This window comes from Balaenoptera borealis, assembly GCF_965194805.1.
Source record: "Balaenoptera borealis genome assembly, chromosome: 5".
Lineage (NCBI taxonomy): Eukaryota > Metazoa > Chordata > Mammalia > Artiodactyla > Balaenopteridae > Balaenoptera > Balaenoptera borealis.
The window spans coordinates 43374651-43402065 of record NC_138862.1 but is presented as its reverse complement, the minus strand read 5'-3'; the positions used below and the strand labels follow the sequence as shown (position 1 = coordinate 43402065).

Below are 27415 nucleotides of genomic sequence, written 5' to 3'. Positions count from 1 at the left end.
AACTGTGTCCCTCCCAAATTTATATGTTGAAATCCTAACCCTTACTACCACAGAATGTGACATTATTTGGTGATAGGATTTTTACAGAGGTAATCAAGTTTAAATGAGGTCATGAGGACGAGCCCTAATTCCAAGATGATCAATGTCCTTATACAAATGGTAAATTTTGAACAGAGACACACACAGGCCTATAAGCCAAGGAGAGAGGCCTGAAATAGGTCCTTCCCTCACAGCCCTCCAAAATAACTCTACCAACACCTTGATTTTGGACCTCTAGCCTCCAGAACTGTGAGAAAATAAGTTTCTGCTGTTTAAGCCACCTAGTTTGTGGTATTTTGTTTGGAAACCCTGACAGTAGTCTTGGTAAAGAGAGGTCTTTATAAATTTTATCCTAGCCACGTGGTTCTCAGCAAATTGTCCTACCTAGTTCTAGAGCAGAGATCAGTAATTTTTCTGTAAAAGGCCAGACTTTAGGCTCTCTAGGCTACAGGCCGTTTCTGCTGTATACTCTGTTTTAATCTTTTAAAAGTGTGAAAACCATTCTTAGCTTGCTGACTGTACAAAACTGGGATGCAGCCTGATCAGCCCACAGGCTTTAGTCTGCAGACACTTGGAGCAGAGTCTCATGTCACAGGCAAGGATCTTGTTCAATAAATTCTAAAATGCCATTCAAGTGCATGTTACAAGTATTACCAATCTGTTTCAATAATTTTTTTCAATCAACCCTCAACTCTTTACCCACAAAAAGCCCTGCTAAGGCCTTAAGTTCTTTTTCCTATCTTTTATCAACTATGGAAATTTATTTTTTGAAGAAAACTTCAACATTAGGTTCTAATTTCAAGCGATATTGCTGATAAATAAAAATTTTCTATTTTTAGAGTAACATTTATTGTGACAATTTGATCCTCCCTCCCCAATTATGCAATGATTTAACAAGTTTAGTTTCAACATGGCACTAGGCATTGCCTTCAATTCAGAATTAGCTATATTGATTCCTCAATGATGTCAAAGTATGCTTTGGGTAAAAAATTGTGATTAATATAGCCTATAAAAGACTTTACAGACCAAAGCCCCAGAGCCACTTCAAAAATATATAGTCCAATAAGCACAGGCTAGGCGGTTTGCTTGCTAATAACAAAATTGAATTTGCTTCTAAATGCTGGAATGTATGTGCTGGAATTATAATTGCAGCCCTAGTACTCACTACTATTTCTTAGGAAATCAGTTATTAGGCTTATGAAGTAATAAATAGCTCCTTGTTCTGCTAAAGTGACTAACCTTTATTCTTTATAGATCCATCTCTAGGCATTAAAAAAAAAAAAACTGTTCTGCTGAATGCAAAAAGTTTCACATTTAATTCTAACCAAGCTTCAGTTGTGAAGATGAAAGTAGAAATTTATTGCTGGCTGATGAGTAAACTAGCACACAAATTTTTAAACCAGCAGATATTTCCTCCTTTATCTCCAAACATCTTGTCTTATTTTCTTCCAATTACATTTTTTCTTCTTCCGTGAACAGCAAATATGTCATTTCTATCATTCTCCTGCTGGTGGCCTTATGGAAGATGATTGAATTACCCAATCTTTGGAAGGAACAAGCTGTTTTATGTCTCAAGTGTCATGGATTTTGTAGATTCTTTTGCTCTGGGGTCTTTCTCAGGTTATTACAGATTTTAAGCTACTTTCACTGAGTAATGTCCTCCTGAAGGAAATGAAGGAATGAAAACTCTGGGTACATGCAGTTTCCCCAGGCACAAAATCACAATGATGAGCTTTTCCTACATCTTGATGAAAGATGGAAATTGTGAGAAATAATCCAGTGTTTCTCAAACTAGTTAAGAGACTATCTGCGTCAAATTCCCCTCTGTTATTTGCTAAACTACAGGTTTTGATTCTGACCCCAGATCTTCTGAATCAAGATCTCCAAAGGGAAGTTCCATGTGTTAGTATCCTATCACTGGGTAACAAATTACCACAACTTAGCGGCTTAGAACAAGACATACTCATCACCTCATATCATCTCATAGTTCCTGAGGATCAGGAGTGGAGGCACAGTTTAGCTGAGTCCTCTGCTCAGGGTCTCACAGGCTGAAATCAAAGCATCAGTCAGGCTATCTACCTTTCTAATGCCCAAGGTCCTCTACCAAGCTCACACCATTATTCACAAAATTCAGATTCTTGAGGCTCTGGTTGTAGGACTGAGAGTCTCAGTTTATTAATAGCTGTTGACTGGAGGCCACCCCAGTTCCTAGAGGCTGCCTACTGTTCCCTGCCATGTGGCCGTCTCCATAGGTAGTTCACAACATGGCTGTTTGCTTCTTCGAGGCCAAAAGGAGGCTCTTTTTCATCAGTCCGCTAAGATAGAGTCTAAATTATAAATATAGAGCCAGAGTTCTAAAAAAGTGGCTCCCAAGATTCCATATCCTAATCCCCAATACTAGTGAATATGCTGAGATATCACTTCAATGATTATTTTACATAGCACAATTGATCTTAAGATGGGAAGATTATTCCTGTGAACCTGATTTAAATCCCATAGGCCCTATTAAAAACAGAGAATGTTCTCTACCTGACAGAAGAGGAAGTCAGAGAGATTGGAAGAACAAGAAGGGACTCCATCGTGCCATTGGTGGAATCAGGCCATGAGAAAGAATGAGGGCAGCCTCCAGGAGCAAAGACCAAGCTCTGTCTGATAGCAGGGAAATAGGGACCTCAACTCAATAACCACAAAGAATTGAATTCTGCCAACCGCAAGAATGATCTTGGAAGTGGATTCTTTCCCTTTTTCTCTGTTTAGAAGCAAGTCACATGTTCTATCTTCACTCAAGGAGAGGGGATTACTTCAATGGAAGTAATTCTCACTCTAGAGCCTCCAAAAAGAAAAAAATCTTGCTGACAAATTGATTTTAGGCCAGAGAGACCCATTTTTTGGCTTCTGAACTCCAAAACTGTAAGAAAATAAATTTGTGCTGTTTTAAGCCACAAATTTTGTGGTAAATTATTGCAGCAGCAAAACTAATTTAATACACTATTCTTGTCCATTAAGATCTTAATAAGTTTTTCTAAGTCAAATTACTCTTCTCTCTATTCTTGTAAACCTTAGTTTATAACAATTGAATAATACTTAGTACATGATGCTGCAATTATATAAATTCAACTTATGCATCTCTACAACGAGTGTTAGCTTCTCAAGGGCAGGAATAGTATTTTAAACAACTCTACAACTGACACAATAACTAGCACAATGCCCTACTAGCCCCTGGTGCTCCATAAATGTTTATTGAAAAAATCATAGCTGACTTTTTTACAGCAGAAAACAATTTCCATGATAAAACCTTATGACAAGACAGTGATAAAATTTCTCTCTAAAAGAGACAGATTCAAAGTTTCTTTGATATGGCATTATTCAAATTTCTCCTAGAGGTTTATGCAAAAAGAATAACCATAAACAAGTCCTTAAAAAAATGAAACCACTTTTATTAACTGTAAGTTTTGTTTGTGGCAGTCACTTGTGATATCTAAGAAAGAAATGCATTTGACTTAGAGGGAAGATGAGGAATTTACTCAAATAACTGAAGATCAGATAACTTAATCCAGTTTGAATTTTAATCCTGAATGGCTGCAGACATGTCATATCTTTTATAGGGTTCTCTGTTATTATAATCACTGAAAGTGACCAGGACAGTCCTTAAGGTTTTTTACAAATTAAATTTGGTGGTCTTTTCTCCCCTTTATGTTGGTGCTCTTTCAGATACTTTCTTGTTGCTCTATTGGTCTCTAGCTGTGTTTTATAACATCTTTCCAGGCTGCTGTTCTCTCCTCTGCAGCATTTTATTCTGAGCATAGAGACTGCAGCTCCCTTAATTTTACAAGCCCAATTAGCACTCAGTTTTCATATTTTCCAGAGAATACAATTTTCAAGATTCAAAAACTAGAAAAATAAAACAAAAGTTTTCCTACATCCTCAATTTCTTCATTGAAACTTCCTTAATCCATTTGTCTTGATGAAATATTACTTTCCTCTGAGATATACTTCCCTGATACTCTTGCGATGGTTAATTTTTTGTGTCAACTTGACTGGGTCCAAGGGAGCCAAGGTATTTGGTTAAACATTATTCAGGGTGTATCTGTGAGGGCTTTTCTGAATAAGATTAACATTTGAATCAGTAGACTAAAGCAGATTGTCCTGCCCAATGTGGGTGGGCTCAATCTAATCCACTGAGTAGAACAACAAGGCTGATGAAGGAGAATTTGTTCTTTATCTGACTGTTGAGCTTGGACATCTGTCTCCTCTTGCACTTAGATTGGAACTTATGCCATTGGTCTTTCTGGTTGTCAGACCTTTAGATGTAGGCTGAAACCACACCATTGACTCCCCTGGTTTTCCAGCTTTCTGACTGCAGATCTTGCAACCTCTCAGCCTCCATAAATGTTTGAGCCAATTCCAAAAAAGAAAGAGAGAGAGAGAGAGAGAGAGAAGGAAGGAAGGAAGGAAGGAAGGAAGGAAGGAAGGAAGGAAGCAAAGAAGGAAGGAAGGAAAGAGAAAGAAAGAAAGAAAGAAAGAAAGAAAGAAAGAAAGAAAGAAAGAAAGAAAGAAAGAAAGAAAAAGAAAGAAAAAAGAAAGAAAGAAAAAGAAAGAAAGAAAGAGAGAAAGAAAGAGAGAGAGAAAGAGAGAGAGGGAGGGAGGGAGGGAAGGAGGAAGAACCTATTGGTTCTGTTCCTCTGCAGAACCTTGACTAATATACTTTTCAATTTAAAGCTTCACTTTCTTTGACACCCCACACACTTAAGAATAGAAAAGTTGCTAAGACAGTAGAGCCTAAAAATTCTCATCTCAATGAAAAAAAATTTTTTTTTTCTATTTTATTTTTTACCTACATGGGATAATGAATATTAACTAAACTTAAAGTGGTAATCATTTTTCAGTGTATATAAGTCAATACACCTTAAACTTACACAGTGTTATATGTCAATTAGATCTCAATAAAACTGAAAGAAAAAAAGTGGAGTTGGTTTCCTTATGCCTTCTAGTACTACTTCCAGATCATTACTTCATCCTCATGTTAAAAATGCCTGCTTTTTGAAGTTATTGCCATTCTATTGTAATATCCTCTCTTTCTTTTTCTCTCTTAAATATTTTCATTTTCCAAACTCCCTTCCTCATACTAATTCACTGAAGACTTTAAGATCTTGTTCTGTCTTCCTCGGCACCCCGAATACTATTAACATTCAGGTTCTTTCAAACACTTCAGCATTCAATTTTCTGACTTTCTTATCATCAGAGATTTTTTTCCCTTCCATTTTACTCCATCATTGTACTTTTCCCTTGCCAACTAAAACTTGGCACTTGCCATCTGCCTCTACAAGGATTAAATCACAAGCTGCTGTGACCACTGACCCTCAACACACACTGAAAAGAGTTCAGGGTGGAGACCAGGAATGAGGCATTCTATGCTCTGGGGAAAACTGCCAGAACAGGCCTTAAGACAGATATTTTCAGAAGAAGATTTTATGAGCCCAATTCTTGCATCTCCTCATAACTAGAAAAGCACTAAAATCCTTCATGTTGACATTTGCTCCTCATGACCAGCAGCAACCTTCTGCAAAAATGTGTGCTTGATTGCATGTACTCCCCCTGCACCAAAATCACATATATACTGACCTGCCCGCTACCTCTTTGGAGCAGTTTCTCAGAGGTATCTGAAATGCTGTCTCCTGGGCTCTGGTCCTCATTTTGCCCCAAAATAAAATTTAACTCACAACTCTCACCTTGTGGATTTTTTTCAGTCGACACTCTCAACAGACATTTGTTTCATAAGAAATCATCCCATAACTCCATGACATTAAGAAATAAGCATCAATGATCACACTCCCAGGTCCTCAGATCACATGGAAAGCCTTTTCTTCAGACTATGGGTTTACAAGTTGGTCAGGGTGACTCTGTTTCCAGAGGCAGGGCTGAAATTTAACTTGGGCAGCTCTGCTTCTCAGGTCTCTGACTCTTTTGGAACCATAAAGTTACTCAGTTTATTGTATCAATGGCACATGAGAAGTATAAAAAAGGAAACTGAAATATGTGACACTTTCCAAGACCTAAGCTAATCACCGGCATATAGACATTTCTGCTTACATGCCATCAGCCAATTCAAACACAACATAAATGGAGCACAAAAGTATATTCTATCCACAGTGTCAGAGGAGGTGAGAGCGAATATTTGTTGAACAATAATCCAAACCATTACATCTTTCACAGATAAATTTTTTAATGTGTCATCATATGGAAATACTCCATTTAAAAAAATATAGGAAACATCCTCTTGTAATCAAGACCTATTGTCTTTCATACTTTCAAAATCAGGTGCTTCCCAGTACATCTTTACTATGTAGAAATTTCCAATATCTTAAAATCTCTAATATTTCCCAAGTCATCTTCTGTTTTATATCTTTATTTTTTAACTTAACTTCTTTTAGTATCAATTTTCTTGTTCTACAGTCTTTCCTTACCAGCAACTAGACAAGCCTCAACCCAGAATCAGTTTAATTGCCTGATTTCTCCATAACTATATCAGGCTACTGATTGAGCAAGATAAAAATCATGCAGTGGCATGGGTTATGTCTCTTGTATATTCTAATGTTTCCTGTATCCTCAACACTTCCAGGAGTCCATATAATCTGCTAGGATAAGTTTTTTCTACATTTTCCCGAAGTCTGTGTCAAAAGTTGACATCTTAAATTTTGAATCCATAATTTACCAAGAAAAATTTAATGTTCTCTATTTCTCCTGTGCTCCACTCCTTGTTGTCTTTATTCCAGTCCAAGAAGGTGGGAAGTTTTTATGAATTATTCAACATATTGATTGGGCTGTTAGTAGGAATTACATTTTTAAATTGTTGTTTGTTTAGCACATTAACTGGTATGATTAGTCTTAACTTGCTTTTCTTTTCCATCGGAATCTTAAAATCTGAGATTTTGGATATATCTTTAAAGAAAAGGGACTAAGTAAGCCATTTGTTTGTAATTTTATTGAAGCCTTAGGCTGTTAGGCAAAAGAATTTAACTGCAAGTCCATCCTACATCACTAAAGTTCTGCATTTGAATTTGAGAATAACACAATATAGTAATAAACAGTGATTTCTTTTACCTGAATTTATCAGCTATGAAAATTTTTCCAAAAGGTATCTAAGGGCTAGTAGGCACCGATTAGAAAACAAGGCAGGTGATCCTATGTCTCAATTCCCTTTCTCTCTCTCTCTGTCTCATCTTTCTTCTTGGCAAACAACTGCCTTTTATGCAACAGATGAGCTTACCTTCTACTCCACAAAGTATCAGCTTTCAAAAATGACACTTTCTATTTCTCACCACAACATCCTACATTTGTACCCATTGTGGGCTCTATGCCATTTTCATTAGGGAAAGCCTACCCCCCGCACCGCCCCAACCTCCTCATGCATATGATTTAAGCCTGGTCCCTTCACATGGTTTCTTTCTATCATACCCTAAGCATGAGTAAATTTTTCTTTTATACAAACAACACCAACCACATAAACACTTCCTAAATTCCATTTAATGCTCAACTTCTATCCTTTCTCTCTCCTCCATTTAAGACTTTAAAATACATTTTTTACATTTGTGTTTCTACTTCATCTCCAACCACACAGTTCTAAAGACAGGTTTCCCTTTCTACCACAGTGCTGAAGCTACTTCTTCCATGATCACCAATGATTTCTTTTTTGCCAAGAAAACTTGGTAATACTTATCTTCATGAGTTTCCAGTAGCTTTTGACACTCTCTGTAGGCTCAATACTTGAAACTTTCTCTCCTTTTGTCTTTGTGACACTGTGGTTTCTGGTCCCTCCAACCCCACTTTCTTTCTGATCATATTATAGTCACATTTATTGACAATATTTCTATTCTCAGCCCTAAGGTTGTGTTTCTTATCATCACCTCATTTTTGACAATAGCATCTCCCTGACTTATTGTGTTAAGTTCCTCAGCTTTAGCTATCATCTATATTAACAAGTTATTAAAGGAGAGGCAGTGCGTCATTGCAGTTAAAACCATGTGATGCTGGATATAGACTGTTTGGGTTCAAATCACAGCTCCACCAATTGTGAGCTGTGTAAACTTGGGAAAAACACTTAATTTCAATAAACCTCAAATTTACCATTTGTGAAATGGGGCTAATAACATCATACCTATTTTATAACATTGTTGTATTAAATTTATATATATATATAAATATATATAAATTGGAACCAGGCCTGCAACATTTAATTACTGTACGAGTGACATGTATTGTTCTTAACTATTAGAGCTCTGTCTCCAGCTCAGATCTAGCTTTTAAGCTCAAGATCTCAATATTCAAATGATGTTTACTAGAAATCTGCAAACGCTAATTCTCCAGTCATTTGGAACTCAATATATCCAAAACTGCTCTTATTTTCTTCTTCACTAAACCTGTATTCCATCTCCTGTATTATCTTTCTTAGTTATTTGTGCCATCATGTACCTATTTGGTCAAGCCAGACCAAGACATGTTACTAGATTTTTTTGGCTCCCATGTTGAAACAGTCACATTTCTTGCCAACTTTCAAATATTAATTTTTTTTCTAATCTATCTTTCAATATCTTATATTTCAAAAATATATCTTGAAATATTATGTATTCTTGGCACTTTTCTATGCATGGAAAAATACATGACAAGCAAAAACAGCACTCTGTGGAGCTTAGATTAAAATGAAAAATAAAATTAAAATGATATCACAAATAAATGTAAAATCATATCCATATCTCTCTAGTCCTCTAGTCTTATTGAACTACCTAATTCAGGCCATTATTACCTTTTACCTTGAGTATTTTCCATGGGTCCCTAATCTTCTCAATTTCTTCATTCTTGCCCCATTCAGTCAGTTCTAATCAGATGATCTTCCTAAAACTCAAATCTACGTTTGCCATTCCCCTGCTTAAATCCCTTCCCACTGTCCTTAGGAAAATATTAAATTATTTAACAAGTTCTTACATCGTTCTATATGATCTTGTTTTTGATTACCTCTTTGGCCTCATTTTTTAAGCACTCTTTCACTCACACTATGGTCTAATTATAATAAAGTTATTTTAGTTCATGGAAAATACCACATCTTCTCTTGGCCAATGGGCACCTCGCAACTTGCACCCTCTCCCTGAAAGTTCTTGCTCACATTTCTCCCATCACTGGCCACATTACCTACATGCCCCATTCTAAACTCCCTCCCACAACCATACTTAATCCATTTTCATTCTTCAGATTTCAGATTCAGGCTAATATTGGGTATTTCCTTCTTTTTGCTGTCCAAAAGCACATGGTACTTTCTATTATAATAGAACTTAACACAGGGACTTTTAACTTCCAATTTAGTTGTATGTTTTCCTCACTAATCTGTAAGTAACTTGAGAGTAAAACTGTCTTTGCTGTGTGTGCTGTCAGTCTCTTGCACAATGTATGGCACATATTAGGTATTTAATAAATACTTTTGGGGGAAATAAAATTAAAGTAAAGGGTATAATAGAGAAGGGAAGATTCTGAAGCAGACACAAACCAAACATTCTGATGGTACAGTGAGAAGCCAGCCCTCTCCAGAGTTTGGAGCTGGTTGTATATGTTGGGAACAGAAATAAATTGCCATACCTGGCACATAGTAGGTGCTCAATAAATATCTGTCAAGTGGAAAACTAGGAAAGAGCAATTATAAGTAGTTAAGATCAAAAGAAAAATTAAGGCTGATTCCAAAGCAAATGGGAAAACATTGAAGGATTTCAAGCAGTGTGATGCTAGAAATAGGTACTTTTATGACAATATTCATCATTGACTTGGTGCAGACAAGTACAAGACCTGTCACTTATGCTTTGTGTATATATTTCCATTTAAACTTTTGAACAGATGAGAAATGGAGACATACAAACTTTAAGTTTATACTTCTATAATCACAAAGTTAGCATGATACAACAAAGGGGTTGGAACTCAGGTTTCTGACTCCAAAGACTGTTACTTACCACAGCTGGGTCAGAGAAAGAAGTTCAAAGGTTATTTCAGCACTCTAGATATGAAAAGCTGAAGATCTATGTTAGGGTGATGACAGTGAAAATGGAAAACTATAACAGGATAAAGTTAAAAGTTTTAAGTGACGGGTTATAAGCAATGAAGGTGGAGAATAAGTTTTTAAAATAACATGAAGCTATTTTCAGAAAGTAAAATTATTCTTAATAACTTTAAAATTGATCAGTTAATTAAAACTTTTTAGATGCTCAATACTTAATTTTATTTTCAAAGTATTAATACATAGTAACACTAAAATTCTTAATGAGGGTTTTTTGTAAAAATCTATTTAACTTCTTAACACAATACCTATAATTTCTCAAACAATAATATAGAAGAATTTTATGTACCAGCAGCTCAATATTTTTCTAATGTTATTACCTAATTCAACTCTCTCATTCAGCCTTTTCAATACCATTGGTTGTGCAGTAATGCATTTCTAGGACAGAGGCTTCAGAACAGAAGTTCCAGGGGCATAAAATATATTCTTATCATTCAGAAACAGAAAAATAGAGGGGCAGAATATTTAAAGGGCTTTTAACTCCCTTAACCTACAAAATGATAAAGACCAAAGTAAGAAGTTTTCTAATATTTTTCTTCCTTTTAGTATTTTCCTAGAGGTGTGCTCTATAAAACAGACTCCTCTTTCATCAGCTCTAGAAAAAGGAGAAGAAAGCTGCCTATTGCATTAGTTCTGATCCTCCAAGAAGTAAATGTCAGAATGGAATTAGATGCACCAGAGGTTTGGGGTATAAATGACTATGCCAGAGAAAACAGAGAGTCAGAAAAGTAAGGAGAACTATCAGATTATGATGCAGGTCTAACCTTTGCGAAGGAGAGAGAGGGAAGAAAGAGGGACTGCGAGGGAAGAGTCTCAGAATATAGCATAGTTCTAACAAAGTTTTGGCCAGGCTGATGAGGAGTTCTGGACCCAAAGTCAGCACGCAGAAAAATCCCATATATTATAGTATTGGGCCTGCCTTAGTGTCCATTCTGTACTCAGTCATTAGCTGCAAGCATCCCATGGGAAATGTGGTCTCAGAGAAAACAGCACACAGCACAACTTCTAATTTTGTCACTACATTAAAGATCTTGTTTCACTACTTCTGGTTATTATAGTCTCTGATGAAAACCCTACAGAATTTTAAATTTTATTTCCTTCTATGCAATGTGTTATTCTCTGGTGCTTTCAAAATCTGTTGTTTTAGGAGGCAGGATCAAAATGGTGGGGTAGGGAAATCCTGAGCTCACCTCCTCCCACAGACACACAAAAACTACAGCTACACATAATATAATTCTCTCTGAAAACAGCCTGAAGATTAACCAAACAACTCTTCTACAAGGGTGTAAAGAAAAAACACATTGAGATTGGTAGGATGCAGTCTAGTCAGGACCCACACTCTCAGTGCATGACACACAGATGGAAGGAGATATCATAAACACAGAGGTCCTCTTTATGAAGAGAGGGGTTCGGGCCTCATATGAGTTCCCCAGACCTGGGGACTTAACGCTGGAAGGAAAAGACCCCATAATGTCTGGCTTTGAAGACCAGTGGGGCTTATGTCCAGAAGAGCCCAAGGGCTATAGGAAATCAGGATTTTGCTCTTGAAGAGCTCACACACAAACTCACATATTCATTCCCAGTGCAGAGGCAGTAGGTTGGAGAGCACCTGGGTCATACAAGAAGATATTGATTACTTTCAGGGTGTGTGTGGAGGGACAGTGATCTGGTGGAACATTCTCCAGGGACAGAAGCATTGGCAGATGCCAATTTTTTTTTTTTTTTTTTTTACTCTCCTTCCATATAGTTGGCACAGTGCTGGTGGATGCCATTTCTGTCACTCTACACCAACCTAGCTAACGCCATGTTCCCCACCATAGCAGTTTCCTGAGGACCAACCCCATCGAATCTGCCTGCCCCCTCCAAAGCAGCTCCAAAGCTGCTCCCCACCACTCCTGGCAGGCAGCCTCAGTTAAAACCAGCACCCACCTAAAGCAGCTCCCACCTCAGAGGATCAGCACCACTCACCAGTGCACTCTCAAATATTACAACTGACCCCCACAACCATCCACACCAGGGCCGACACTGCCCATAAGGGCAGTAACCATGGCCAAGCCTCAGAGCCAGGCCCACTGGGGACTATATGCACCCATTAAAGCACCAACAGTCCTCACACCCAGCTGTCCTGGGGGCCAGTCCCACCCACTAGAGCACCTGCAGCAACTGTGGCATTGGCACAACAGGAAGGCATATTCAGCCTATGCACAGGATACCCCAGGACCAGTTGACTCTAGTGAACAGAGGGTATTTCTCTTATAAGCAGGAAATTTTCTACATAAGGCCACTTCTTTAAGACTGGAGATGTAGCTGATCTACCCAATATTATACATGGAAACAAATACAGAGAGTTAGGCAAAGTGAGGAGATAAAGAAGTGTGTTCCAAATGAAAGATCAAGACAAAACCTCACACACACACACACAAACTAAATAAAACAGGGATAAGTAATCTACCTGATACAGAGTTCAAAATAATGGTTATAAAGTTGCTCACTGAACTTTGCAGAAAAATGGATGAACACAATGAGAATTTCAACAAGGAGACAGGAAATATAAAAAGAACCAATCAGAGTTAAGAATACAATAACTGAAAAGAAAAATACCCTAAATGGAATCAATAGCAGATTATATGAGGCAGAAGAACAGATCAGCAATCTGGAAGACAGGGTAGTGGAAATCACCCAATTGGAACAGCAAAAAAAAAAAAAGGAATTTTTAAAATGAGGATAGGTTAAGAGATCATTGGAACATCATCAAGTGTACTAACATTTGCTTTATAGGTGTTCCAGAAGGAAATCAGAGGGAGAAAAAGAAAACTTATTTGAAGAAATACTGGCTGAAAAATTCCATCATATGATGAAGGAAACAGAAATTCAAGTCCAGGAAGCATGGAGAGTCTCAAAAAAGATGAACCTAAAGAGATCCACACCAAGACACATTATAGTTAAAATGTCAAAATTTTTAAATAAATAAATAATCTTAAAGGCAGCAAAAAAAGAAAGAAAACAACTTGCAAGGGAACCCCCATAAAAGTATGAAATGATTTTCCAGCAGAAATTTTACAGACCAGAAGGAAATGGCACAATATATTCAAAGTTCTAAAAGAAACAAAACTTATAACCAAGAATACTCCACTGAGAAAGTTTATCATTCAGAATTGTAGGAGAAATAAGTAGCTTTCCAGATAAGCAAAATTAAAAGAGTTTATCACCACTAAACCAGCCATACAAGAAATGTTAAGGGACTTCTATAAGTGGAAAAGAAAAGGTCATAACTAGAACTAAGAAAATATATGAAAGAAAAATGCTCACTAATAAAAGCAAACATATAGTAAAGGTAGTGAATCAGTCACTTACAAAGCTAGTATGATGAAGGTTAAAAGACAAAAGTAGTAAGATCAACTATAACTACAGTAATTAGTTAAGGGACACACAGAATAAAAAGATGTGAAATATGACATCAAAAATGTAAATGGTGGGAAGGAGGAGTAAAAATGTAGTGTTTTCAGAATGCATTTGAACTTAAGTGACCATTAACTTAAAATAGACTGCTGTATACATAGCTTATTATACACGACCTCATGGTAACTACAAAGCAAAAACCTATAGTAGATACACAAAAAAATAAAGAGAAAGGAATCCATACATAACACACAGAAAGTTATCAAACCACAAAGGAAGAGAGCAAGAGAAGAAGAAAGGAATAGAGCAGAAAATACAAAAACAACCAGAAAACAATGAACAAAATTGCGATAAGTACACACCAGTCAATAATTACTTACATGAAATGAACTAAAAGCTCCAAGCAAAAGACATAGGGTGGGCTTAATGAATAAAAAGACAAGAACCATCTGTGCTGCCTACAAGAGACTCACTTCAGCTCTAAAGATACACACAGACTAAAATTGAAAGGATAGAAAAAGATATTCCATGCAAATGGAAACAGAAAGAAAACTGGGGTGGCAGCACTTATACCAGAAAAAAATGCTTATATCCGACTTTAAAATAAAGGCTGTTAACAAGAAACAAAGAAAGGCATTACATAATGATAAAGGGATCAATCCAACAAGAAGATATAACAGTTGTAAATGTTTATGTACCCAAAATAGTAGCACCTAAATATATAAAACAATATTAACAGAAATAAAAGGAAAAATGCACAGTATTTAATAATAGTAGAGGACTTTAATACCCCACTACAGCAATGGCTAGATTATCTAGACAGAATATCAATAATGAAACGCTGGCCTTATGTGACACATTTGATCAGATGTATTTAATAGATAAGTTAAGAACATTCCATACAAAAACAGAAGAATACACATTTTTTTAAGTGCACATGAAACATTCTCCAGGATAGATCACACATTAAGCCACAAAATAAGTCTCAATAATTTTAAAAAGACTGAAATCATATCAAGCATCTTTTCTGACCACAACCCTATAAAACTAGAAATCATTTTCAAGAAAACTGGAAAAAAACACGAACACATGGAAACTAAACACATGCTACTAAAAAACCATTGGGTCAATGAAGAAATTAAAGAAGAAATTTTAAAATACCTTGAAACAAATGAAAATGGAAACACAACTTTCCAAAATCCATGGGATACAACAAAAGCAGTTCTAAAGGGAAGTTTATAGCTATACAAGCTTACTTGAATAAACAAGAAAAATCCCAAATTAAAAAACTTAACTTTCTACCTAAAAAAAAATTGGAAAAAGAACAACAATCAAAGCCAAAATTTAGCAGAAGGAAAAAAAATAATAAAGATCAGAGTGGAAATAAATGAAACAGAGACTAAAAAAACAGAAAAGATCAGCATAACTAAGAGCTGGTTCTTTGAAAACATAAACAAAATTGACAAACTTTAACCAGACTCATTAAAAAAAAAAAGAAGAGGAAGAGCACAAATAAAAAAGGAAAGAGAAGTTACAATGAATACCATGGAAACACCAAGGATCATAAGAGACTACTACAAACAATTATATTCCAAAAAACTGAAATGGAAGGAAAACTTCCAAACTCATTCTATGAAGCCAGCAATACCCTGATACTAAAACAAGACAAAGATACTACAAAAAAATAAAATTATGGGCCAATATCACTGATCAATGTAGATGCAAAAATCCTCAACAAAATATTAGCAAAATAAATCCAACAATACATTAGAAAGATCACACAACATGATCAAATGGGATTTATTCCAGTGGTGCAAGGATGGTTCCACGTCCACAAATGAATCAATGTGATATACCACATTAACAAAATGAAGGATAAAAATCACATTATCATCTCAGTAGATGCAAAGAAAGCTTTTGACAAAATCTAACATCCATTTATGATAAAAAATATCTCAACAGAGTGGGTATAGAGGGAATGTACCTCAACATAATAAAGGTCATACATAACAAACCCACAGCTAACATCATACTTAACAGTGAAAAGCTGAAAGCTTTTCCTCTAAGATCAGGAATAAGCCAAGGATATCCACTCTCACTGACAATTTTATTGAACATAGTACTGGAAGTGATAACCAAAGCAATTAAACAAGAAAAAGAAATATAAGGCATTCAAATTAGAAGAGAAGTAAGACTGTCACTATTTGCAGATGATACGATACTATGTATAGGAAACCCTAAAGATGCCAAAGAAACTATTAGAACTAATAAATAAATTCAGTAAAGCTGCAGGATACAAAATTAATATATAAAAATCTGTTGTGTTTCTGTACACTAATAACAAACTTTCAAAAAGAGAAGTTAAGAAAACAATCCCATTTACAATCACATCAAAAATAAATTTAACCAAGGACCTGTATTCTGAAAACTATGATACTGATGAAGGGAAAGACAAAACAAATAAATGGAGAAATATGCCATGTTCATGGATTGTAAGGATTAATGTTGTTAAAATAGCCATACCACCCAAAGCAATCTACAGATTCAAAGCAATCCCTATCAAAAAAACCAATGGCATTTTTTACAGAACTGGAACAGATAATCCTAAAATTTGTATGAAACCATAAAAGACCCCAAATAGCCAAAGCAATCTTGAGAAATAAAAGAACAAAACAAAACTGGAGTTATCACACTCCTGGACTTCAAACTCCAGTACAAAGCTATAGCAATCAAAACAGTATGGTACTGGCACAAAAAAATAGACATATAGATCAACAGAACAGAAAGCCCAGAAATAACCCACATACGTATGGTCAATTAATCTATGATAAAAGAGGCAAGAATATACAATGAGGAAAAGACAGTGTCTTTAATAAATGGTGTTGGGAAAACTGGACAGCTACATCCAGAAGAATGAATGTGGACCACTATTTTACATATATACAAAAATAAACTCAAAATGCATTAAAGACTTAAATGTCAGACCTGAAACAATAAAACTCCAACAAGAAAGCATAGGCTGTACACTCTTTGATATTGGTCTTAGTGATATTTTTTAGATCTGTCTCCTCAGTCAAAAGCAACAAAAGCAAAAATAAGCAAATGAGACTACATCAAACTAAAAAGCCTTTTCACAGCATAGAAAACCAGCAACAAAACAAAAAGGCAACGTACTGAAGGGGAGAAGATATTGGCAAATCATGTATCCAATTAGTGGTTAATATCTAGAATATGTAAAGAAGTCATACAACTGAATATCAAAAAACCAAACAATCCAATTAAAAATGGGCAGAAGACATGAAAAGACATTTTTCTGAAGAAGATATATGGATAACCAATAGGCAAATGAAAAAAATGCTCAACATCACTAATCATCAGAGAAATACAAGTCAAAACCACAATGAGATATCACCTCACATCCTCAGAATGGCTATGGTCAAAAGGACACAAAAAAGCAAGTGCCAGTGAAGATGTAGAGAAAAGGGAACCCTCATGCACTGTTGGTGGGAATGTAAGTTGTTGCAGCCACTATAGAAAACAATATGGAGGTTCTTTAAAAAATTAAAAATAGAATTACCATAAACTACCATATGATCCAGCAATTCCTCTTTTGGGTATTTATCTGAAGAAAACAAAAGCAATAATTTGAAAAGATATATGCACCTCTATGTTTATTACTGTTATTTACAACAGACAAGCTAGGGATGAAACTGAAGTGTCCATTGATAGATAAATGATTAGAAGAAGTGATAAACACACACACATACACACATATAGGCACAATGGAATATTACTCAGCCATAAAAAAGAATGAAGTCTTGCCATTTGCAACAACATGAATGGACCGAGAGGGTATTATGCTAAGTGAAATAAATTAGGTGGAGAAAGACAAATACCATATGATTTCACATATATGTGAAATCTAAAAAAGAAAACAAATGAACAAACATAACAAAACAGAAACAGTCATAGATACGTAGAATACACCAGTGGTTGTCAGAGAGGAGGAGGGTGGGGGAATGAGTGAAATAGGTAAAGGCAATTAAGAGGCACAAACTTCCAGTTATAAAATAATTAAGTCATGGTGATATAATACACAGACTAGCTAATATAGTCAATAATTTTGTATTAACTTTATACGGTGACTGTTGGTACACAGACTTACTGTGATCATCTCAAAACTCTGGCCCTCTCTTCATACCAAAGCTTCAAAAATGAAAACTCATTCCATACTTTTCCCTTCTTCAACATCTTAATTTTCCTCCAAAATTGCTTGTTTTTTTTCTCTCTCCAAAGTCTTTATGTAGTTTTTATGTTTTGAAGTTTTCACCTTTTGTTTGTTTTTGTTGTTGTGTGGGGTTGGTTTTTTCTTTTTTTTTTTTTTGTATTTTATTCAGAGTTTAAAATTGTTAATTACAGGAGACTTCAGTATTCTCTTCCATATTGGAAATTGAAACTCTATAGTAATACTCTTAATCTCAGAATTAATTCATAGATAACGCTATTATCTAAATCCATATTTTTTCAGGAATGGTGTCCTAAGGGTTCAGAAGAGATTTCTTCAGCAGGTAACTAAGTAAATAGGTTTTTTTTTTTAAAATAATTAATCCCAAACTACTCAATATGGGCACTCTTCAGAACACCTTTTCAGTTCTGACATCTTCCCAAACCAATAATACTTTTATTCCAGGATAGACAAAAGACTATCAACACTAGTTACCAACAGTGTGTTAATCCTTTTCTTATCACCTAAATTTAAAAAAAAAGTTCATGCAAAGAAGGGGCAGTGAACAATACATAATTTTAACAAAATAATAATAATAATGGTTTAGTTCTCTTTAACCCACTTCTATTTTCATCATGATTTAATACAGAAATGACTGATTTCTTCCAAGAATGAGTACTTTATTGAAAATTTTTGTTATAACAAAGTTTCCACATAATTGGAACAAGCCAACTTTAGTAGTAAATGTCAACTTAGATTATTTTTTTTTTTGAAAATACCGTGTAGCTTTTTTTTTAAAACATCTTTATTGGAGTACAATTGCTTTACAATGTTGTGTTAGTTTCTGCTGTATAACAAAGTGAATCAGCTATATGTATACATATATCCCCATATCCCCTCCCTGTTGCACCTCCCTCCCACCCTCCCTATCCCACCCCTCTAGGGGGTCACAAAGCACCAAGCTGATCTCCCTGTGCTATACAGCTGCTTCCCACTAGCTATCTATTTTACATTTGGTAGTGTATATATGTCAGTGCTACTCTCTCACTTCGTCCCAGCTTACTCTTCCCCCTCCCTATGCCCTCAAGTCCATTCTCTACGTCTGCGTCTTTATTCCAGTCCTGCCCCTAGGTTCTTCAGAACCTTTTTTTTTTTTTTTCATTCCATATATATATGTTAGCATACGGTATTTGTTTTTCTCTTTCTGACTTACTTCACTCTGTATGACACTCTAGGTCCATCCACCTCAACTACAAATAACTCAATTTCGTTTCTTTTTATGGCTGAATAATATTCCATTGTATATATGTGCCACATCTTCTCCATTCACCTGTCGATGAACACTTAGGTTGCTTCCATGTCCAGGCTATTGTAAATAGAGCTGCAATGAACATTGTGGTACATGACTTTTTTGAATTATGGTTTTCTCAGGGTATATGCCCGGTAGTGGGATTGCTGGGTCATATGGTAGTTCTATTTTTAGTTTTTTAAGGAACCTCCATACTGTTCTCCATAGTGGCTGCATCAATTTACAGTCCCACCAACAGTGCAAGACAGTGCCCTTTCCTCCACACCCTGTCCAGCATTTATTGTTTGTAGCTTTTTTGATGATGGCCATTCTGACTGGTGTGAGGTGATACCTCATTGTGGTTTTGATTTGCATTTCTCTAATGGTTAGTGATGTTGAGCATCCTTTCATGTGTTCATTGGCAATCTGTATATCTTCTTTGGAGAAATGTCTATTTAGGTCTTCCACCCATTTTTGGATTGGGTTGTTTGTTTTTTTGATACTGAGCTACATGAGCTGCTTGTATATTTTGGAGATTAATCCTTTGTAAGTTGCTTCACTTGGAAATATTTTCTCCCATTCTGAGGGTTGTCTTTTCGTCTTGTTTATGGCTTCCTTTGCTATGTAAAAGCTTTTAAGTTTCATTAGGTCCCATTTGTTTATTTTTGTTTTTATTTCCATTTCTCTAGGAGATGGGTCAGAAAGGATCTTGCTGTGATTTATGTCATAGAGTGTTCTGTCTATGTTTTCCTCTAAGAGTTTTATAGTGTCTGGCCTTACATTTGGGTCTTTAATCCACTTTGAGTTTATTTTTGTGTATGGTGTTAGGAAGTGTTCTAATTTCATTCTTTTACATGTAGCTGTCCAGTTTTCCCAGCACCACTTATTTAAGAGGCTGTCTTTTCTCCATTGTATATTCTTGCCTCCTTTATCAAAAATAAGGTGACCATATGTGCGTGGGTTTATCTCTGGGCTTTCTATCCTGTTCCATTGATCTATATTTCTGTTTCAGTGCCAGTACCATACTGTCTTGATTACTGTGAAAATGACTATACTACCCAAAGCAATCTACAGATTCAATGCAATCCCTATCAAATTACCAATGGCATTTTTCACAGAAATAGAACAAAAATTTTTACAATTTGTCTAGAAACACAAAAGACCCCGAATAGCTAAAGCAATCTTGAGAAAGAAAAATGCAGTTGGAGAAATCAGGCTGACTTCAGACTATACTACAAAGGAGATGTATTTTTTACTGTAGAAAACCTTGTAAGTGCTCGTTGCCAAGTCATTATTTTTTCCCCATATTTACCAGTAAAACTATTTAAAAATGTGTGCAATGACTCCTGCCTCCATTCTTCACTATGTATTTTATCACTAATCCCAACTCTGATTTATTTTTGTAAGTAAATATAAACAGTTCCACATGATTTCCTAGGCAAGTCACACCAACAGTGAGAAAAGAAAACTATTGCTCCAAGACAGAAGGTATGTTTCATGGCCACCCCCCTGCAGAGGTGCAGACCGGCACAAGCGCACCCACGTTTGGCCTCTGGGCAGCCGCACCTGCCCACCAGGCAGACAGGCCGTCCTGGGGGTGCTCACCCACCAAGGGCCATAGGACTTTGCAGTGGGGTTTTCTCTCTGTGTCTCAGAAACACCAAGTCCCAAAGGAGTGTCCACCCTACCTCTCCCTGGCCTCAGCCAATCCCATTCCCCAGAGCACGCCCCACGGACAATTGGACGGTCCTCACAGGCCTGTGACCCCCGAGGAGTAGCGCCACACCACTGTATAAACCACCTGAGTCCTCCTGTCGTGCTGGAGAACTAAGTGGAAACCGTGCACATGTCTTTATGCATCAGCCCAATTACACGGAGGAGGCATTTGCAGGACGATGCTCGCTTAGCTCATTTGAACTTCACCTTTGGTTGGTACTATCCAGTGCTGCTTTAGTGCTGCCAAAACACTGACATTTCTCCAAACAGACCAGTGATTCCTTACAAGATTTTCCACTATTGTTTTACTGATTTTGCCCTGTTTTTTCCTGCTATCACTGAACAATTGCTACAGCTTCAAAATAAATTCTTAGCTTCTTCAACTCCCATGAAAATTTTATCTAATATTTCCTCTACTCTCTTTCTTTGACTCTTTTTTTTGTTACAGTTTTTTCCTCCTGACATGAAAATGTTGGGTATCTTATAGTTGACAATTTGACTTCATTTTCGAGCTTTCCACATACTCATCCAAGATGACAGTTGCTCCATATGGATGGTTTTAGCAGTCACCTGTTTCCTTTTGACTCCAGTATGTAAGTTCTCATGTTTTAGTCCTTTATTATTACCTGCCCATAGATAATTCCCTCTTAGATATCATGTAATTAGCACAAACTCAGTCTAGAAGTATTTTAAAATAAAATTTTTACTCAAGTACAACATACATCACAAAAAACAAAAAAAAAACATAACTGCATGGTTTAATGAATTTTTATAAAGGGAGCCTGAGTATCTGTGCAGCACACATGTCAAGAAATAGTATATTAATATCATCTAAGAAGCACCTGTTTTGCTCACTATTAGCTACTATCCCTTTAAGAGTAATTATTATCCTGGCTTCTAACATGGTAGAATAATTTTGCCTTTATTTGTATTTGATTTAAATGGAATCATAAAGTATATACTTTTATGCAACTGGCTCCTTTCATTCACCTTTATGTTTAAGATATCCATTATGTGGTTGAGTATAGTTGCAATTTGTTTATATTCATTGCTAAGTAACATTCCACAGTGAGAATATACCAACTTTTAAAATGCATTTTATGGTAGGTGAACATTTGGACAGTTTCCAGCTTGGGACTACTATGGATACTGCTGATATAAAGATTCTTATACATGTCTGGGAAGCATACAACACTCCTGCCATTTCACTACACCTAGTAGTAGAACTGCTGGGTCACAGAGGATATATATGTTCCATTTTAATAAATATTACCAAATACCATTCCAAAATGGTTGAAATAGTTTACAATTTGATCCAATTGTGTGTTATATTTGTGGAGCTAATATTTTTAAAATATTCACTTTTCCACTCTTGCATTACTATCAATAACACCGAAATTCTAAAATTACAAATTTGGAAACCCAAAGTTATGTTTAATTTCTTTATATGTATGTCATCTATGAGTTATTCAGCAAACATTTTTTAACTTTTATCAGACTACTCAAATAGTTGGTGTGATTACTACAAAAGTTACACAAAAGTATTATGGGGCAGGCTTCCCTGGTGGCGCAGTGGTTGAGAGTCTGCCTGCCAATGCAGGGGACACGGGTTCGAGCCCTGGTCTGGGAAGATCCTGCATGCCGCTGAGCAACTAGGCCCGTGAGCCACAATTACTGAGTCTGCGCGTCTGGAGCCTGTGCTCCGCAACAAGAGAGGCCGCGATAGTGAGAGGCCCGCGCACCGTGATGAAGAGTGGCCCCCGCTTGCCACAACTAGAGAAAGCCCTCGCACAGAAGTGAAGACCCAACACAGCCAAAAATAATAAATAAATTTGTTTTAAAAAGTATTATGGGGAAAGACAAAATACTAACCTAGATCAATGCTACTGTTGCTGAACTATAAACTATGAAGTGTCCGAGACACTAGAGAAAATGTGACTGATTATTTAAACACTTCTATGGTAATTTGACATTGCTACAATGCCCCAGCAAGTGTTAATTTTTCTGATAAAGAATTTTTGTTGAATTTTATAAAACTGTTGCCCACAATGGATTAAAAGAAGGAAAAGATGTAAAGCAACTACACTCCAATTAAAAAAAAAAAAGGAAGAAAGAAGGAAAGGAAAACTGGCCTGGACTTCTCTACAGACAGTTTAAGAAGCACTGGCCTAAACAGTAAAGTTGAAGCTAGATTGTAAAGGGGGTTGGATGGCACGCTAAATAATTTGAATTTTACTTTATATGAAGGTCTTTTAAATCATAGTAGTCACATTCACATCATGGAGAATTTTGGCAGCTATACAAAGTGATATCAAAAGAAAGAGATAGTGGTAGCAGAAAAACCTGTTAGAAAGTGATTCAGTGATTTGGGTAAGTAATAATGAAAACCTGGGGAAGTGCAGATAGAAAAAGGCAGATTTGAAAATCATTTTAGAGGTAGAATTTATTGAACTTGACAAATACATGGGAAAGGAGGGATGATTTGCCAGATGGAAGTGTTAAATATAATTATAAGATTTCCATATTAAAAGATGGTTAGCAGAAGGTTCATAGGGAAGAAAAATGTTTGATTTAAGACATTTCGAGTTTGAGTTGACTGTGGAACTTGAAGGTAAAAAATGAAAATACATCTCTAGAATTGAGAAATGGCATCTGGGATAGAGCATGTGAGGTGCAAGAACTCAATGTGTATGCAACAATTAAAATCCTGGGTGCTAATGAGATTGCTCCCATGGGAGTTGTATATTGTGAAGAAAAGAGGTCTGAGTGCAGAGCTCTCCTTAAACTTCCACTAAAAAGATCAAACACTACTCTAGAGAGTGCCAACATTAACAAGTGAGCTGAAGAAGAATACTCAGCAAAACAGGTGAAGAATTAAGAAAAAAAATCCAAGTTTAAGAAACAGGAAAAAAAAAAAGAGTTTGCCAAGAAGAGAATGGTCTATGAGAATGTGAACACAGTGAGGGTAATTACTGTTTTAAGAAGTACACAGTCGTAAAAGGAAAGAGATGAGATAGTAGCTTGAGTAGGAAAAAAAAAATTAAGAAAATCTCTTGTTTGTGGATAAAGATAGTTGAAGCAAATCTATAAACTGAGGAGAAGAAGCCAGTGGAGATGGACAGAGAGAAAGTATGAGTTCTGGCACCAATTTTTTTAACACATTTCCACAGGAGCCTTCTTGATAGAGATTGCTTCTTATTCATATATCAATATACTCTAATCCAGGTCCTCTGAATATGTACTTGTTATCTTAAAGTATCAAGTTTCTGCATGTTCCAGAAATCCCTCAGGCTGTTCTAAACCTCATATTCCTAAAGTCTAGCTGTAGCATTTCACTTCTCTGCTCAAAGATTCTTTAGCCTCATGTTAAGCTCTGCTCCCAAAACTTACCTTTCACTTGGATCCAACACAGCCTAGTATTTTAGCCAGAGCAGTCACAGAAATGTCCCTGCATGTGTACTCCCATGCTATTTTACCATCTCAACATGCTCTTGCTCATTTTTCATATATATCTGTATATATTTATTTTATAGACTTCATTTTTAGACCAGTTTTAGGTGTACAGAAAAATTGAGTGAAAAGTGCATAGGGTTCCGATATATACCCCAACACCCTATGTACAGTTACTCCTAGCGTTAACATCTTATATTAGTGTGGCACAATTTTTTTGCAATTGATGAGTCAATATTGATACATTATTATTAACTGAAATTCATAGTTTTACATTATAGTTTGCTCTTTGTGCTGTATACTCTACGGGCTTTGTGACATGTATACACAGTTAGAGTATCTTGTAGAATAATAGCACCACCATAAACATCTCCTGTGCTCCACATATTCATCACTTCTTCCCTTCCTCTGAACTCCTGAAAAATCACTGAGTTTTATACTTTCTCCATAGTTTTGCCTTTTTCAGGATGTCATATATTTGGAGTCATACAATATGTAGCCTTTTCATATTGGCTTCATTCACTTATCAATATGCACTTAAGGTTCCTCTATATCTTTTCATGGCTTGATAGCTCATTTGTTTTAGAATTGAATAATATTCCATTGTCTGGATGTACCACACTTTTATCCACTTACCTATTGAAGCACATCTTTGTTGTTTCCAAATTTTGGCAATTATGAATAAAGCTGCTTTAAACATTTGTGTGAAAGTTTTTGTGTGTACAGTGTTTCCAACTCATTTGGGTATATACCAAGGATCACAATTGCTAGATAGTGTGGTAAGGTATATTTAGCTTTGTAAGAAACTGCCAAACTGTCTTCTAAGGTGGCTATATCATTTTGTATTCCAATCAGCAATGAATGAGTGTTCCTGTTCTCCACATTCTCAGCAACATTTGGTGTGTCAGTGTTTTGGAATTTGGTCGTTCTAATAGGTTTGTAGTGGTATCTCATTGTTCTTTTAATTTGCATTTCCCTGATGATACATGATGCTGAGCATCACTTAATATGCTTATTTGCCATCTGTATATCTTCTTTGGTGGGGTGTCTGTTCAGATCTTTTGCCTATTTTTAAATTGGGTTGTTTGTTTTCTTATTGTTGAGTTTTAAATGTTCTTTGTATGTTTTGAACACCAGTCCTTTAACAGATATGTATTTTGCAAAGATATTTCTCCCAATTTGTGACTTGTCTTTTCATTCCTTTAATGGTGTATTTCTCAAAGCAATTTTAATTTTCATGAAGCCCAACTCTCAATTTTCTTTTCTTTCATGGATAGTGCTTTTGGTATTGAATTTAGAAAGTCATTGCCAAACCCAAGGTCACCTAGATTTTCTCTTATGTTATTTTCTAGGAGTTTTATGGCTTTGCATTTTACACTTAGGTCTATGTTCCATTTTTAATTGATTTTTGTGAAAGACATAAAGCCTGTGTCTAGGTTTATTCATTAATTTATTTTTGCATGTAGGTATCCTGTTTTTTCAAGTACCCTTTGTTGAAAAGACTATTCTTTCTTCATTGAATCACTTCTGCTCCTTTGTCAAAGATCAGTTGACTATATCTGTATGGGCTCTGTGTTCTATTCCACTGATCTATATGTCTTTAATTAATAATACACTCTCCTGGCTTTATAGTAAGTTCAAGTCAAGTAACATCAGTCTTCTGACTTGGTTCTTCTCCTTTAATGTTTTATTGGTTATTCTGGTCTTTTGCCTTTCCCTATAAACTTTAGAATCACTTTGGCAACGTCCACAAAATAGTTTGCACAATTTTGATTGGAATTGCATTCAATCTATAGATCAAGTTGGGAAGAACCAACATCTTAAGGATATCAATACATAATTTATCATTGCATCACTTCAATTATCAAATCCACTCTGTAAACCACTGAGGAAGACCATAGTATAGTAGAAAAGCCAAAATATTATAGTCAGAAAATTTGGAATTATGCTCTAGATTCACCACTTTAATTAGTATGATTTTGAGCACATAACTTATCCTCTTTGAACCTTTGTTTTCCTTATCTGTAAAATATCTGGGACAGAGGATATTAACCAATACTGTTTTTTTCTACTTTTTTTCACACGCTTTCATCCTCCACTCCACTCAAGTATTTTATTGGCTCTTTTTTTCATTGCCTCTGAGAAAGGAAAAAGTAAATAAAAAAGAAAGAAACCTCTCAGCTTTTGGTTTATGTTTTCCACATTATAAGCCACTACAGGAACCTGGAAAAAAGAATTTGGGTACTGAATGTACTGTCAAGCCAACAACATTAAGGAAAAATCAATTTCCCTGGTTGAGAGTGTGCATTGGACTCAGTGGTAAAAGTGAGGTAGAAAGTGAAAAGAAAGAAGAAAGAGAGAGATAGGGCAAATAGAGAGAAAGAATGAAAGAAAGAGGAAAGAAAGAATGAAAGAAAGAAAGAAAGAAAGAAAGAAAGAAAGAAAGAAAGAAAGAAAGAAAGAAAGAAAGAAAGAAAGAAAGAAGAAGGAAGGAAGGCAGGCAGAGGGAGGGAGGAAGGAAGGAAGGAATAAAGAAAGAAAGAAAGAAAGAAGGGAGGAAAGAGAAAGGAAGGAAGGAAGGAAGAAGGGAAGAAAAGAAAGGGAGGAAGGGAGGAAGAAAGAAGCAGAGAAAGAGATTGAAGATAGCCAAAAGGGATAGGCAGGTATTCCTTCTCTCTGCTCCCAAGCAGCTGAAGCATAACACAAAAACCAGATTCACCCAGTTGAACTCTTGACTAGGACTTGAATCTTAAGAAAGTGACTAAAGTTGCTAAGCAGTTAGAATATATTCATGGAATCATTAGTGGAGACAAAGTTTCAATGGCAGAGACAACTTTAGCAACATCCTAAGTGATTGTTTCTCTTATGTAAACTTAGCCAGATTCTTAGTCATCTTTTTGGCTCTGATCTGTTATCAAGCATTGTTATCCAGCCTTCCTACTTATTCTATGGGTTTCCAGGTATCTTAACCATAAATCTCTTTCCTTAAAAAAGAAACAAAAAAAGGGGCTTCCCTGGTGGCGCAGTGGTTGAGAATCTGCTTGTCAATGCAGGGAACACAGGTTCGAGCCCTGGTTTGGGAAGATCCCACATGCCACGGAGCAACTGGGCCCGTGAGCCACAACTACCGAGCCTGCACATCTGGAGCCTGTGCTCGGCAACAAGAGAGGCCACGATAGTGAGAGGCCGGCGCACCGCGATGAAG

At 36.1% G+C, this 27415-nt stretch overlaps 1 long non-coding RNA gene across 1 annotated transcript in view; it reads left to right on the top strand.

Moving 5' to 3' along the window:
- The window catches only part of LOC309628838, a 1199959-nt gene extending 1177086 nt beyond the window's left edge, over window positions 1-22873 (top strand). Inside the window, exon 2 of the long non-coding RNA XR_014244740.1 lies at window positions 4484-22873. This is a non-coding gene — a long non-coding RNA (uncharacterized lncRNA). The remainder of the gene's footprint in view (window positions 1-4483) is intronic.
- Window positions 22874-27415: the final 4542 nt, after the last annotated feature.